This window comes from Thamnophis sirtalis, unplaced genomic scaffold, assembly GCF_051295495.1.
Source record: "Thamnophis sirtalis isolate CommonGarterSnake01/CBP01778 unplaced genomic scaffold, rThaSir2_p1.2 scaffold_9, whole genome shotgun sequence".
In the NCBI taxonomy this organism is placed as follows: domain Eukaryota; kingdom Metazoa; phylum Chordata; class Lepidosauria; order Squamata; family Natricidae; genus Thamnophis; species Thamnophis sirtalis.
The window spans coordinates 5044497-5059401 of NW_028261389.1; positions in this window are offsets into that span (position 1 = coordinate 5044497).

Here is a 14905-nt window from a genome sequence, read left to right on the forward strand (position 1 = left end):
TCTGTCTGTCTCTTTCTCTCTCTCCTCCCCGCCCCCCCCCCCGGCCTGCTGTTTCTCCCTCTGCCTTCCACTCCTGATTAACCCCCGATCTTGTTACCAAACAGAAGTAGACACACATCCCAGGGTTGTTATTTCAGCATTGCTGACCCGATAAACAAGCACCAAGGTAACAGGAATGCCCGTCTGCTGGCTGAACTCTTCCGCTGTGCTGGTGTTCCTTTTCGTTCTTGGAAGCTCTGGCACACACAAACACACACACACACACACACACACACACACACACAGATTTAGCAATCCAAGAGACGGGAAATCCTTATTTGGAGTTGACGGAGGAAAATAAGGAGGATGTTTTCGTGTGGGTGTGAGCGTGTGTTTGTGTTTGTGTGCGTGCCTTCCAATCAGGCTCGGATCCTGGCAATCACCGTTGTAATCCTTGAACTTAACAACAGTTTCATTTCAGTTGTAAGTTACAAATGGCACTGGGGGGAAAAAAGGGGGACGTAGGAGCATTTTCCCAACTTCCGACTGTTGCAACATCTCCACTGTCACGGGATCAAAAATTCAGGGGCTTGGTAACTGTTTCATATTTATGGCGGTTATGGTGATCCCCTTTGGCGACCTTCGGAGAATGGGGGAGCCGGATTCACTTAACGACCATGTTACTAACTGTTCTGACCCCCCCTTCTTCGCTCGTTCAAAGACGACAGGCAGACAGACTTAAAAGGAAAGAACTTTATCAGTCCTCGGCTCAGACTGGCTGCGAGCCCAAAATAAACATAAATAAAGTCTCTGGCAAGAAGATAACAGAATACAAAAACAAAGATCTCTTACGGCCAAACCAGGTGTACAGAAAGAAAAGCAAATCACTTCTCCAAGTGCCTCTCACAAACAAACCACGACCGATGAACCATGAACGAGGAACGTTGACTTCTGCAACCAGGGCGTGGCACCATCAGTCCTTTTATCTCCAGAAGACCAGGCTAACGAGCCACAGCTGCATTGTTATTCCTGCATCCCGACTCAACTCACAGCAAACTTCTGCTGAGTCACAACACTAACTCAGGAGCTGCAGAGACTCACTTAACAACGGTGGGAAGAAAAGTGGCAAAATGGGGCAACATTTAGCAACTGTCTCGTTTAGCAAGGTAAATTTTGGGCTCAATTGTGGTCCTAAGTCGAGGACATGGACAAGTCCTGGAAAGTTTTTGGGGAAGTGTTTTTGGGTGTGGTTTGCCCTGGACTGCCCAAAGTCACCCAGATGGCATTGTGCCAAGACAGGACGACAATTCCCAATTTCATGACCTTTATCCTGGTGCCTCCAACTTCTTCTAACTTAAACTGGCCCTCTAATAGCCGTGACCCGTCAAAAGCGCGGACGGCAAAAGCGCGATCGACAAAATCGCCCCTTTGACGTCATCACAGCGCGACGAAAAAGATCGAAAAATTCAAATAAAAATTAATAAAAATTAAATTAAAGCAAGCCGATTCACATAAAGGTAAGGGTTAGGGTTAGGGTTAGGGTTAGGGTTAGGGTTAGGGTTAGGGTTAGGGTTAGGGTTAGGTTAAGGGTTAGGGTTAGCTTTAGAGCGTTAGCGTTAGCGTTAGGGTTAGGTTAAGGGTTAGCGTTAGGTTTTTCGTTACTTTAACGGTTAGGTTTAGGGTTAGGTTTAGGGTTAGGTTAAGAGTTAGGTTTAGGGTTAGGTTTAGGGTTAGATTTGGGGGGCTTAGGGTAAGGTTTTCGCTTTATTTTTACATTTTTCGAACTTTTTCGTCGCGCTGTGATGACGTCACAGCGCGCTTTTGTCGAGCGCGATTTTGTCCTACGCGCTTTTGTGGTGGAACCCTAATAGCGATGGTCATCCTGGACATCTGACCACAATGGACCATAAAAATGCTGTTGCGAAGCGAGATTACTTGTTAAGTGGGTTTTGCCCTCTTTTACGACCCCTCTGGCCACCGTTGTTAAGTGAACCACTGCTGTCAGTAACACGGTCGTTAAGTGAATCTCCATGGACTGGTCAGGAGGTATTCAAAAAGGGGATCACATGACCCAGAGGAATTTGGATCGCATGACTGCGGGGAATGCAGAAATGGTCGTTAAGTGTGAAAAACAGTTGCAAGTCACTTTTTTCAGTGCCGTCCTAACTTCAAACGGCCACTAAAAACGGTTGTAAATTGAGGATTACCCGCATTACAGAACTGTGCAGGGTGGGTTACTAGCTAACTAATTACCTGGGATTCCTTACCTGGTTTGTTTAAGCTGAGTTAGTGTAACAGGTGAATCAGCCAATGATGGATTGGTGAACAAACTAATGGCTTAGAATAAATCATGGCTTAGATTCTGGGTAAATCCTTCCTTCCTTCCTTTCTTTCCCTCCTTCCTTTTTTTCTTTCCCTCTTCATTCTCCTTTCTTTCTCCTTCCCCTCTTCCCTTATTTTTCCTTTCTTGCTTTCTTTCTGCTAAGGCAGGACTACCATGAGAAACTCCCTCACTTTCTTTCTAACCAAACTTCCTTCCTTCCTTCCTTCTTCTTCTTTTCCCTTCCCTCTTCATTCTCCTTTCTTCCTTCCTTTCTTTTTCTTCTTTTTCCTTCCCTCTTCATTCTCCTTCCTTCCTTCCTTTTTCTTCTTTTCCCTTCCCTCTTCATTCTCCTTCCTTCCTTTTTCCTTCCCTCTTCCTTCCTTCGTTTTTCTTCTTTTCCCTTCCCTCTTCATTCTCCTTTCTTCCTTCCTTTCTTTTTCTTCTTTTTCCTTCCCTCTTCATTCTCCTTCCTTCCTTCTTCTTCTTTTTTCTTCCCTCTTCCTTATCCTTTCTTCCTCCTTTCCCTCTTTCCTTCTTTTTCCTTCCTCGCTCTCTTCCCATCTTTCCTTCTTTTTCTTTCCTCTTTCCCTTTCTCCTTTCCTCTCCCTTCTTGCAGGCTCAAATGCAAAAAGGGGAAAACATTTCTCCTTTGGTTTTCTTTTTAATTTCTTTTGATAGCCCTCTGCCAGCCAAAACGGAGCTCAGAAGGGACTTAACACTGCGGCCTGTTTCCATTGTCAGAGGGCTACAGAAGGCCGTCATGGCCAAAAATGGGATTGGGGGGGGGGGACACATACATGGCCCCCCTGAGCTCTGTTTTCGCTGGCAAAGGCCCCATGGGCCGGTCCTTTACTGTCTCCAGACTGGCCACTTGAGCCAGATCTAAGCATCCCGCGGACCGGTTCTGGCCCTTGAGTTGGGTATTTAGGAGAGCAGCCTTGTCATTTCAAATTGCGTGCAGTATTCATCCCGAGTCTAGCAATTTCTATTATTATACATTGTTCTATTTTGAGAATTCAGGATGGAGAGAACGGAGAGCAAGGGATGCTGGAAATATTTGCCGTGTTATTATTTCTCCTAAGCAGCTGGAAAGTACGACCCCCTCGGACAAACAATTTTGTTTCTTAGGAGGCCTTCCTTTAAAATAACGGGGATTTTTTTATTTTTTTAATAATTTTTTTAAATTTTTTTGTTACATAAACAACACATGCCCACAACAGTGGGGGGAAAAAATCAAAACAAAAAGGAACAAAAAACAAGAAAAAAAACACACAAGTATATGTTATAAAAAAGTATATCAGCTGGTTACAACAAGTTTTTGTGCATCTCTTCCATTAATTCATATTAATTCAAATATCTTAACTCAAATGTTTACCATATCAACATCATCATACCTCCACTTTTAGTTGACTACAGTTGCTTAAACATCCTTCATCCTTAACTATACCAAAGATTTAATCCATAACCACATGCTAGCATTTCATTCACTTGTTTATAAAATCCTCCATTAACATCAAATCCTCATACCCTGTTTTAGCTAAACATCCATAATATTTAATACCAAAAATTCCATCCTCCATGTATATAATTTATTATCATTCTCTTTTCTTTATTTAATTATATCGTATATCATAGCATTTTCCCCATATTAGTTAAGATTTAATTGCATATAGTTTTATTTTATTTTTTTATAGTAATAATTATTGTGATTAATAACCTTTATATATAGTCCAAGGATATTTAGCAATAGCAGTTAGACTTATATACCGCTTCATAGGGCTTTCAGCCCTCTCTAAGCGGTTTACAGAGTCAGCATATTGCCCCCAACAATCCAGGTCCTCATTTTACCCACCTCGGAAGGATGGAAGGCTGAGTCAACCCTGAGCCGGTGAGATTTGAACATCCGAACTGCTGAACTGCAGTCAGCTGAAGTAGCCTGCAGTACTGCACCCTAACCACTGCGCCACCTCGGCTCAATATTTCTAACCTTCCCTTCTCATATCCAATTATTATTTATCATAGCAACTCAACAAATAACGGGGATTTTAAAGAGGCAGCTGGAAACCCTGCTAAAGGTCTACACTGATGTAACATTTTGTTCGGGGATTATTACCGGATGTTTATCATGGGAATAATATATTTTGGCTTCAGCAGAATCCACGGGCCAACAATTAATATGTGGAACTGCTTGCCTCCAGAAATTGTGGGTGCTCCAACACTAGAAGTTATTAAGAAGAGATTAGACCACCATTAATCTGAAATGATATAAGGTCTCCTGCCTGAGCAGGGGGTTGGATCAGAAGAATAGAATAGCAGAGTTGGAAGGGACCTTGGAGGTCTTCTAGTCCAACCCCCTGCCTAGGCGGGAAACCCTATAGCATTTCAGGCAAATGGCTATCCAACATCTTCTTTAAAACTTCCAGCGTTGTATGGACTTAGAACGAAGCACTTAGAGTGACAGAGTCGGAAGGCACCTTGGAGGTCTTGCTATCCTCCTGCCTTGCTCTCTATCATTTCAGACAAGTGGTTGTCTTTTTTTTGAAAGCTGGGAATTCTGGGAGCTGAAGTCCATGCATCTCCAAGCAGCTGAGGTTGAGAGGCACTCAGAAGGGATCTTGGAGGTCTTCTAGTCCAACCCCCTGCTTGGGCAGGAGACCCTAAACCATTTCAAACTAATGGGTTGTCCAATCTCTTCTTAAAAAGTCTCCGTTGATGGAGCATCCACAACATCTGAGGGCAAGCTGAATTCCGTGGGTAGATTGCTCTAGTTCAGTGTTTCTCAACCTTGGCAACTTGAAGATGTCCGGACTTCAACTCCCAGAATTCCCCAGCCAGCATTCGCTGGCTGGGGAATTCTGGGAGTTGAAGTCCGGACATCTTCAAGTTGCCAAGGTTGAGAAACACTGCTCTTGTTGATTGAAGTTCCTTAGTATAGAATGAATGAGCTGGAAAGGGACCTTGGAGGTCTTCTAGTCCAGCCCTCTGCTCAAGCAGGAGGATCTATACCCTTTCAGATAAGTGTCTGTCTAGAATTAGTCTTTTGATTGATTGGACTTCAACTTCCAGTATTCCCCAGCCAGCATTCTGAAATTCATGGAGGAATTTCTCCCCAGGGCTTTTGGGGCAGCCCCTCAAATATTAGACTACCCAATTTTTGCAACTGTTCTTCATGTGGATGAGAAGCAAAACGTCTTCAAAGAAAGGGGAAAAAACCCCAAAAGTCCAATTGCATAGAATAGGATAGGATAGGGTAGAGGATAGGATAGAGGATAGGATATAGGATAGCATAGGGTAGGATAGGATAGGATATAGGATATAGGATATAGGATATAGGATATCGGATATCGGATATCGGATATCGGATAGGATAGGATATAGAATAGGATAGGATAGGGTAGAGGATAGGATAGAGGATAGGATAGGGGATAGGATAGGGTAGGATAGGGTAGGATAGGATATCGGATATCGGATATCGAATAGGATAGGATATAGGATAGGATAGGGTAGAGGATAGGATAGAGGATAGGATAGGGGATAGGATAGGGTAGGATAGGATAGGATATCGGATATCGGATATCGGATAGGATATAGGATAGGATAGGATAGGGTAGAGGATAGGATAGGATAGGATAGGATAGAGGATAGGATAGGGGATAGGATAGGGTAGGATCGGATATCGGATAGGATAGGATATAGGATAGGATAGGATAGGGTAGAGGATAGGATAGAGGATAGGATAGGGGATAGGATAGGGTAGGATAGGATAGGATATCGGATATCGGATATCGGATAGGATATAGGATAGGATAGGATAGGGTAGAGGATAGGATAGGATAGGATAGGATAGAGGATAGGATAGGGGATAGGATAGGGTAGGATCGGATATCGGATAGGATAGGATATAGGATAGGATGGGATAGGATAGGATAGAAGATAGAGGATAGAGGATAGGATAGGATAGGATAGGATATAGGATATAGGATATAGGATAGGATATAGGATAGGATAGGATATAGGATAGGATAGGATATAGGATAGGATAGGATAGGATAGGATAGAGGATAGGATAGGATAGAGGATAGGATAGAGGATAGGAGAGGATAGGATAGGATAGGATAGGATAGGATAGAGGATAGAGGATAGAGGATAGGATAGGATAGAGGATAGGATATAGGATAGCATAGGGTAGGATAGGATAGGATATAGGATATAGGATATAGGATATAGGATATAGGATATAGGATATAGGATATAGGATATAGGATATAGGATAGGATAGGATAGGATATAGGATAGGATATAGGATAGGATATAGGATAGGATAGGATAGAGGATAGGATAGAATAGGAAAGGAAAGGAAAGGAAAGGAAAGGATAGAGGATAGAGGATAGAGGATAGAGGATAGAGGATAGAGGATAGAGGATAGGATAGAGGATAGAGGATAGAGGATAGAGGATAGAGGATAGAGGATAGGATAGAGGATAGAGGATAGAGGATAGGATAGGATATAGGATAGGATAGGATAGGGGATAGGATATAGGATATAGGATAGGATAGGATAGAGGATAGGATAGAGGAGAGGGTAGAGTAGGGTGGGATAGGATAGGAAAGGGAATAGAAAGAATAGAGCAGAAGATAACATAGAATAGAATAGAATATGAAAGGGAATAGAATAGAATAGAATAGAATAGAGCAGAGCTGGAAGGGACCTTGGAGGTCTTCTAATCTCAAGCAGGAGAACCTATCCCATCCCAGAGAAGTGACTGTCCAGTAGTCTCTTCTTTAAATGCCTCCAGGGATGGCGCGCCCACGATTTCTGGTGGCAAGCAGTCCCACTGGTTCATTGTCCTCACTGTTGGGACGCTTCTCCTTCATTCCAGGTTGCCTCCCCCCTTTGAGAATCATTGCCATCCATCGTTTCTTGCCTTCTGGTGCTTTGGAGAATGGTTTGAACCCCCTCCTCTTCTTTGGGGCATCCCCCAGCCCCCTCAACCCTGGAAGGCTGCGATCATGCCGTCGCCCCTAATCCTCCTTTGCTTCCGCTTGCTTTATAGATATTCTGATTATTCCTCCCCCCCTCCCCAGTTTATCGTTTTCCCGAGGGTGCAAACTTTGTGGGGGAGGGGGGGAACACGGGGCGATGCAAGAAGCCGGGTGGAATGTATTGTAGGAACGCGCAGCCCATCGTGCTGGGCGCCGAGATTGCCTTGCACGTAAACGCCGTTCTCCCCGTCGGAAGGGACTCGTTGTTCTCGCCGCTTCCTTACATAAAGGAACAAATTGCCCCCACCAGTAGTAGATGCCTACTCAGCTTTTCCTTGGGAATCAAGCTAGCGGCGCTTCAAAGTTGCTTATGCATCGTCTGCTCTTGTTTCTCTCTCCTCCTCCTCCTCCTCCTCCCCCGCCTTTTTTTTTCCTGGGGGGAAGGAAGGGAGGAAGAAGAGGCTTCAAAAATCCTCCACCGGAGTCAATTATGCCCTGGAGGCATCCTCAAGCCAAATCCTGCTTTCTACCTGCACCGCTCCAGCCTCCTCCTCCTCCTCTTCCCTCCCTCCCTCCTCCTCTTCAGTTCTGCTGTGTCATTTTAGAAAATGACTTGGTCACAAGATTGGAGAAGGGGGGGGGAGGAGGAATGCAAAGCGAAGGGCCAGCAGGCAAAGAGCCTCCCACTCTCCCTTCCTTCTTCCCTCTCTCCCCCCCTTCCTTCCTTCCTTCCTTCCTTCCTTCCTTCCTTCCTTCCTTCCTTCCTCTCTCCCCCTCCCTCCTTCCTTCGCGAAAGGGTGATAGTGCTTCTGCTAGAGGAGGAGAGAAAGAAATAAAGAGTGTCGTGGCAAAGCAGAGCTAAGGAATTTGCTGGGGGAGGGAATGAATAAATCCGAGGGAGGAAGAAGGGAGGGGCCAAAGAATTCAGCACCAAAGCTGGAAAGATGGGATCCCTGCAGCCTTATGTTGCTTTCCGGATTAGGAAAAAATTAAGAGGGGAGGGAAGGAAAAAGGGAGAGAGGAACCAGGGCAGGAAAGGAAAAGGAAACAAGGAAGGGGAAAGGGGAGGGAGGGGAGAAGTGGATGGATGGAAGAATGGATGGATGGCAGGGAGGGAGGGAGGGAAAGAGAGAGGGAGGGAAAGAGAGACAGGCAGGAAAGGGAAGGGAGGAAGGAAGGAAGGGAAAGGATGGATGGATGGATGGATGGATGGATGGATAGAAGAGAGGGAGGGAGGAAAGGAGGGAGGAGGGGAAAGAGAGACAGGCAGACAGAAAAGGGAAAGGGAAGGAAGGAAGGGGATGGATGGATGGATGGATGGAGGAGAGGGAGGGATGGAGGAAAGGAGAGAAGCAGGGAAAGAGAGAGACAGGCAGGCAGCAAAGGAAAAGGAGAAAGGGAAGGAGGGAGGAGGGAGGAGGGAAGGAGGAAGAACTTGGGAAGGAAAGGGAAAGAAAGAAGATAGGGAGGGAGGAAAGGAGGAAAAAGATGAAAGGAAGAGGGAACAGAAGAAAGGAAAGAGCGAGGCAGGGAGGGAGGGAGAGAAAGAAAGGGAAAGAAGGAGGGAAGAAGCAAGGGGGAAAAGGAAAAGAGGACAGGGGAGAGGGAGAAAGGAGGGGAAGGAAAGAAAGGATAGGAAATTATTCTTTATCCCAAAACTATTCCAGTTTGTATTTCTATTCTATTTTGTATTTCTATTCCATTCCATTCCATTCTATTCTATTCTATTCTGTATTTCTATTCTATTCTATTCCACTCCATTCTATTCTATTCTGTATTTCTATTCTATTCCATTCCATTCTATTCTATTCTATTCTGTATTTCTATTCTATTCCATTCCATTCCATTCTATTCCATTCCATTCCATTCCATTCTGTATTTCTGTTCTATTCTATTGGGTTTAATCTCTGTCATTCCCAAGCTTTGACATCAAAAGAATAATCCATCCTCTGTGGGTTCCCAAACCTGGTATACAGTTGGTCCTCGGTTTTACGACCACAATTGAGCCCAACGCTTCTATTGCTCAGCGAGGCAGTTGTTCAGTGCATTCCCCCCACTTTACGACCTTCCTTGCCGCAGTTGTTAAGTGAATCGCTGCAGTTGTTAAATTAGTAAACACTATCGATTTTGCTCGCCAGAAGTGCGCGAAAGGGGATGACCGCACGAACTCCGGGCCCCTTGCAACCACGAGTTGGTTGCCAAGCATCTGAATTTGGGCCACGAGGACGGTGCAAAACGGTCGTAAGTCTGAAAGCCAGTCATACAAGCCACTTTTTCCCCCAGTGTCGGCGTAACCAGTCACTAAATGAACTGTTGTAAGGGGCGAGGACTACCTCTGTATATGTGCAACATGAGTTAGAGCTCTTGCGATGACATCCTAGGGGGGTATTTTCAACAAATGGGGCAGCCCCATTTCTCTGGAGGATCCTATCTGTTCAGATTCCTCTTTTCTTTTTTTTAAAAAACCAACCCCTTTTTATAACCACATCCAGGATGCCAAGAGCTAAATGGAAAGGGTATTTCCTCCTCTTGACAGAACCCAGCGGCGGCGGGAAGAGGCTGAAATACCCAGAAAGTAACTTTGTTTTAACTGCCCTGCCGAGGAAAAAGGCATTTAACACAATAAACAGATTTCTCTCTCTCTCTCTCTCTCCTCTAATTGGATGTTTCCTCTCCAGGCTCTGCTGCTGATGGAACTGCCAAAAGGTATACATTTTTCATGGCGGTAGGAAATATTAAAAACTGTGACGCTGTCAGAAGGAACCACTGCGGGAGTTTGCCAGGGCGGATGACAGATTGTTCTCCACGATGCATTGGTGGTGCCGCTGGAAGAGGAGGCGATGCGTGACATTCCCAGCTGTGACACCAGCGACTCAGCGGATGGCAAATGTGCATTTGTGAGTGCCGTTTTTGCTTCCCCCCCCCACCCCACAAGAGATGATTGACGCTATTCAGATCAAAGATGGGGTGGGTTGGAAAGGCCACCCCAGTGTTTCTCGACCTTGGCAGCGTGAAGATGCGTGGACTTCAACTCCCAGAATTCCCCAGCCAGTATAGCATGGGCATGGGGACTGCATTGCATGCCTGGCTGGGGAGTTCTGGGAGTTGAAGTCCACCCATCTTCGAGCAGCCATGCTGGCTGGGGAATTCTGGGAGTTGAAGTCCACCCATCTTTAAGCAGCCATGCTGACTGGGGAATTCTGGGAGTCGAAGTCCACCCATCTTCAAGCAGCCATGCTGGCTGGGGAATTCTGGAAGTTGAACTCCACCCATCTTCGAGCAGCCATGCTGGCTGGGGAATTCTGGGAGTTGAAGTCCACCTATCTTCGAGCAGCCATGCTGGCTGGGGAATTCTGGGAGTTGAAGTCCACTCATCTTTGAGCAGCCATGCTGGCTGGGGAATTCTGGGAGTTGAAGTCCACTCATCTTTAAGCAGCCATGCTGGCTGGGGAATTCTGGGAGTTGAAGTCCACCCATCTTCAAGCAGCCATGCTGGCTGGGGAATTCTGGGAGTTGAAGTCTACCCATCTTCAAGCAGCCATGCTGGCTGGGGAGTTCTGGGAGTTGAAGTCTACCCATCTTCAAGCAGCCATGCTGGCTGGGGAGTTCTGGGAGTTGAAGTCCACCCATCTTCAAGCAGCCATGCTGGCTGGGGAATTCTGGGAGTTGAAGTCCACCCATCTTCAAGCAGCCGTGCTGGCTGGGGAGTTCTGGGAGTTGAAGTCTACCCATCTTCAAGCAGCCATGCTGGCTGGGGAATTCTGGGAGTTGAAGTCCACCCATCTTCAAGCAGCCGTGCTGGCTGGGGAGTTCTGGGAGTTGAAGTCTACCCATCTTCAAGCAGCCATGCTGGCTGGGGAATTCTGGGAGTTGAAGTCCACCCATCTTCAAGCAGCCGTGCTGGCTGGGGAGTTCTGGGAGTTGAAGTCTACCCATCTTCAAGCAGCCATGCTGGCTGGGGAATTCTGGGAGTTGAAGTCCCATTTTCGAGCAGCCATGCTGGCTGGGGAATTCTGGGAGTTGAAGTCCACCCATCTTCAAACTGCTGAGTTGGAGAAGCATTTAAAATAACAGAATAGCACAGCACAGCATTGAAGAGTTAGAAGGGACCTTGGAGGTCTTCTAGTTCAACCCTCTGCTCGAAGTGCTATAGGACCCTATAGCATTTCAGACAAATGGTTGTCCAATCTCTTCTTAAGAACCTCCAATGCACCCTCAACTTCGGAGACAAACGTTTCCAATGATTAATTGTTCTCACTCACAAAAAATTCCTCCTTAGTTCCAGGTTCTTTCTCTCCTTGATGAGTTTCCATCCATTGCTTCTTGTCCTGCCCTCAGGTGCTTTGGAGAATAACTTGACTCCCTCTTCTTTGTGGCAGCCCCTCAAACATTGGAAGACTGTTATCATGTCTCCCTTACTCCTTCTTTTCATCAAACTAGACCTACCCAGTTCCTGCAACCGTTCTTCATATGTTTTACCAATAAACTCAATTAAACTTTAGCCTCCAGTCCCCTAATCCTCTTTGTTGCTCTTCTCTGCACTCTTTCTAGAGTCTCCACTCCTTTTTTCATCGTGGCGACCAAAACTGGATGCAGTATTCCAAGTGTGGCCTTACCAAGGCTTTATAAAGTGGTATTAACACTTCTTGAGATGTTTCATGCTGGCTTCTCTTTATTTCCAAACTTCTGCCCAAATGGCTCAGCATCTACAATCCAGAAGTGGTGGGTGGGGGTGGGGAGAGAGAGAAGAAGAAGGCAGATTACACAGACCGGGCTTAAAATACAGGCCGTGGTTCTTCTGTGCCAGGAGGACATACAGAATTCAACCACTGGCTTCAGCACTGCCGTAGGAACAGCGCCAAGGGAAGGGAGACCTTGGCTCCAATTGGAAGCCCACTCCCCTTCGTCATGCCGCCGGGAAAGATTTTCAGCACGTCGGATTCTAGGATTCTATGTGCACAGCTCCAAAATTTTGGAGAAGGGGCTGAAAGGTGAGCCTCATTGCAAGTCAAGCTACCCACCCAGATTGTTTTGGGTCCCCTCCGAATGGTGACTAGGCCCCTTCCTTGTTGTTCTTACGGTTCATCGCCCCATTCATCGCCCCTGTTTATGCAAGGGTTTTGTTCATAGTCTGAAAGGACTTTGAGGTCATCGAGTCTGACCCCTTTCAGGGCCAGCATCCAAATTTTAAAAATGTACCAGACAGATGGATGCTCATCTTGGGCTTAAATGCATCCTATTGCAGAGGCAGCAGACTCCCCCTGTTCCTAAATGGGGCTTGGAACAGAATAAGGCGTTCTGATTAGAATATGGAAACAAGACTTTTCTTGATGCAGCCTAAATCACATTTGCTTCGTTTGCAGCTACCGAACAGGGCTGGCTCTCCCTCAGTTGCCTTTCTACTTTCTTTTTCCAGGTGATTTAACTGAGACAGGTTTTCCTCGTCCTAAACCCCAGTATTTGACTTCTGTTCCCTAAAGGAACAGCATTATTTTTCTCTTTGTTATGTTTCCTTAAATTCAGGACTTTTTTATTTTTTGAAGCCAGCTCTTATATCTATTCTGTAATCTCCATTTACTGCACCATCAAAGGTTTCTGTCTAAAATACAGCCTAAAATGTAAAGGTTCCCCTTGCATATCTGTGCTAGTCGTTCCCGACTCCAGGGGGCGGTGCTCATCTCCGTTTCAAAGCTGAAGAGCCAGTGCTGTCCAAAAACGTCTCCGTGGTCATGTGGCCGGCATGACTCAATGTCGAAGGAGCACAGGACGCTGTTCCCTTCCCACCAAAGGTGGTTCCTATTTTTCTACTTGCATTTTTACGTCCTTTCGAACTGATAGGTTGGCAGAAGCTGGGACAAGTCACGGGAGCTCACTCACAACTTTCTGATCGACAAGCTCAGCATCTTAGCCACTGAGCCACCGCGGCCTACAAACTTTTAAAGGTGCCTGGGTCATCCCTTTATCTGGTGTTCTTACCTCTCCAATTAAAGTGATCCTGTAGAGATCCAAACCCTTGTGGCTGGTATCATAAAATCTTAAGTCCTTGTTCCTCAGAGGGGTCTTGGTTTTAATTCTTCTTTCCTTTTCCTTTTATTTGAAGGTGCTCTCACAAGGGAAGAAGGGGTCTTATGAGAAAGAGATCCAGCCAAGAAATAAGGAGAAATTTCCTGTTGGGGCGAACAATTAATCCGTAGAACTGGCTGGCCTTCAGAATTTGTAAGTGATCAACGGAGGTTTTCAAAATGAGACTGGAGAACCCTTTGATTGAGATGGTATATAAGGTACTCTGCCTTAAGCAGGGAATTGCACTAGGACAGGGGTTACCAAACATTTGGACCCCAGGGACAGAGCTGGGTTCCTACCAGTTCGCACCTATTCGGTAGAACCGGTTCGTCAAATCTACCGAACCGGTTAGAAGAGGTTCCAGCAGTGGACCCAGAAAGCAGGCCACACCTACAGAAGAGGTTCCAAATTTTTTTGAAACCCACCACTGGTGGGTGTGTAATGTCCCGCAGTTATCTACGCATTAATAATGATCTAGTAATATTTCCTTATACATTTTAGGGACCTTTCCTTACATAATTGGTGTTTTCTTTCATACTTTTGGATTTCTAATTTCTGTTTCCGTTAGTTGGCAATTGCTAAAACCAATCCCACGTGAAAAAGTATTCAAAGCCTTCTTGATTTTAATTGTCAATTTATTTATTCCTGCACATTGTAATATTTATTCATTTACATATCTCTGTTTTTCCACTGTTGTGCAAACACAATTCCAGCAGCTGCTAACATGTGTAAAATTAAATATATATTATACTCCCTTTCAAATAGCCAACAAAGTATTTCTGGTTTTAATTCCATATCTTGCTTTACGATTGCTTCTAACCACTAACTTCTGAATAGCTACTTGGACCGAACTAAGTACTAATTCATAATTTCATATCCGGTCATATGGGCAGCAAGCCACTCCCATCCGGTCACATGGGTGGCAAGCCACTCCCACAAAGGAGGCCACACCCACAGAGTAGGTTCCAACAATTTTTGAAACCCACCACTGCCCAGAGACCACTATATTCATAATTTTGAATCCCACGTACCACTAATATGATCTGCCTAAATGACTGGCTGGGTGGGCGTGGCTGGGTGGTCATGTGACTTGGTGGGAGTGGCCAATTCGATGTCACTCATATCGAGGGGCGCCTCGCCAGCCTCTATGTGCCACTCCTCGCCTCCCCACCCGGGCTCCTTAGGGCCCTGACAGGAAGCAGTTGCTGGAGCTAAGCAGCCCCCAGGAGAAAGAGTTGGCAAAACAGCTCAAATTCAAATTGGATCTGGCCGAGAAGGAGGCTCAGCAGAAGCACCTCACTGAGGACTAGGAGCATCGGCTTTCCAAGCAGAGGGAAGACCTGCGGGAGTGCAAGGCCAGGTGCTGGCGCCTGGAGGCTCAGCGGGCTGAGATGGTCAGCCAGTTCCAGGCCGAGATGCAGTCCCACTGGAACGAGGCCCTCCGGCTCTTCTCCACCAGCGGTGTTTCCCTCCAGCCTTTGCCCAAAGCCCCCCACCAGGAGGCTGAAGCAGACCCCAAGTTGGAATTTCTGCCCCCCTTCGACTCCCACAAAAAGA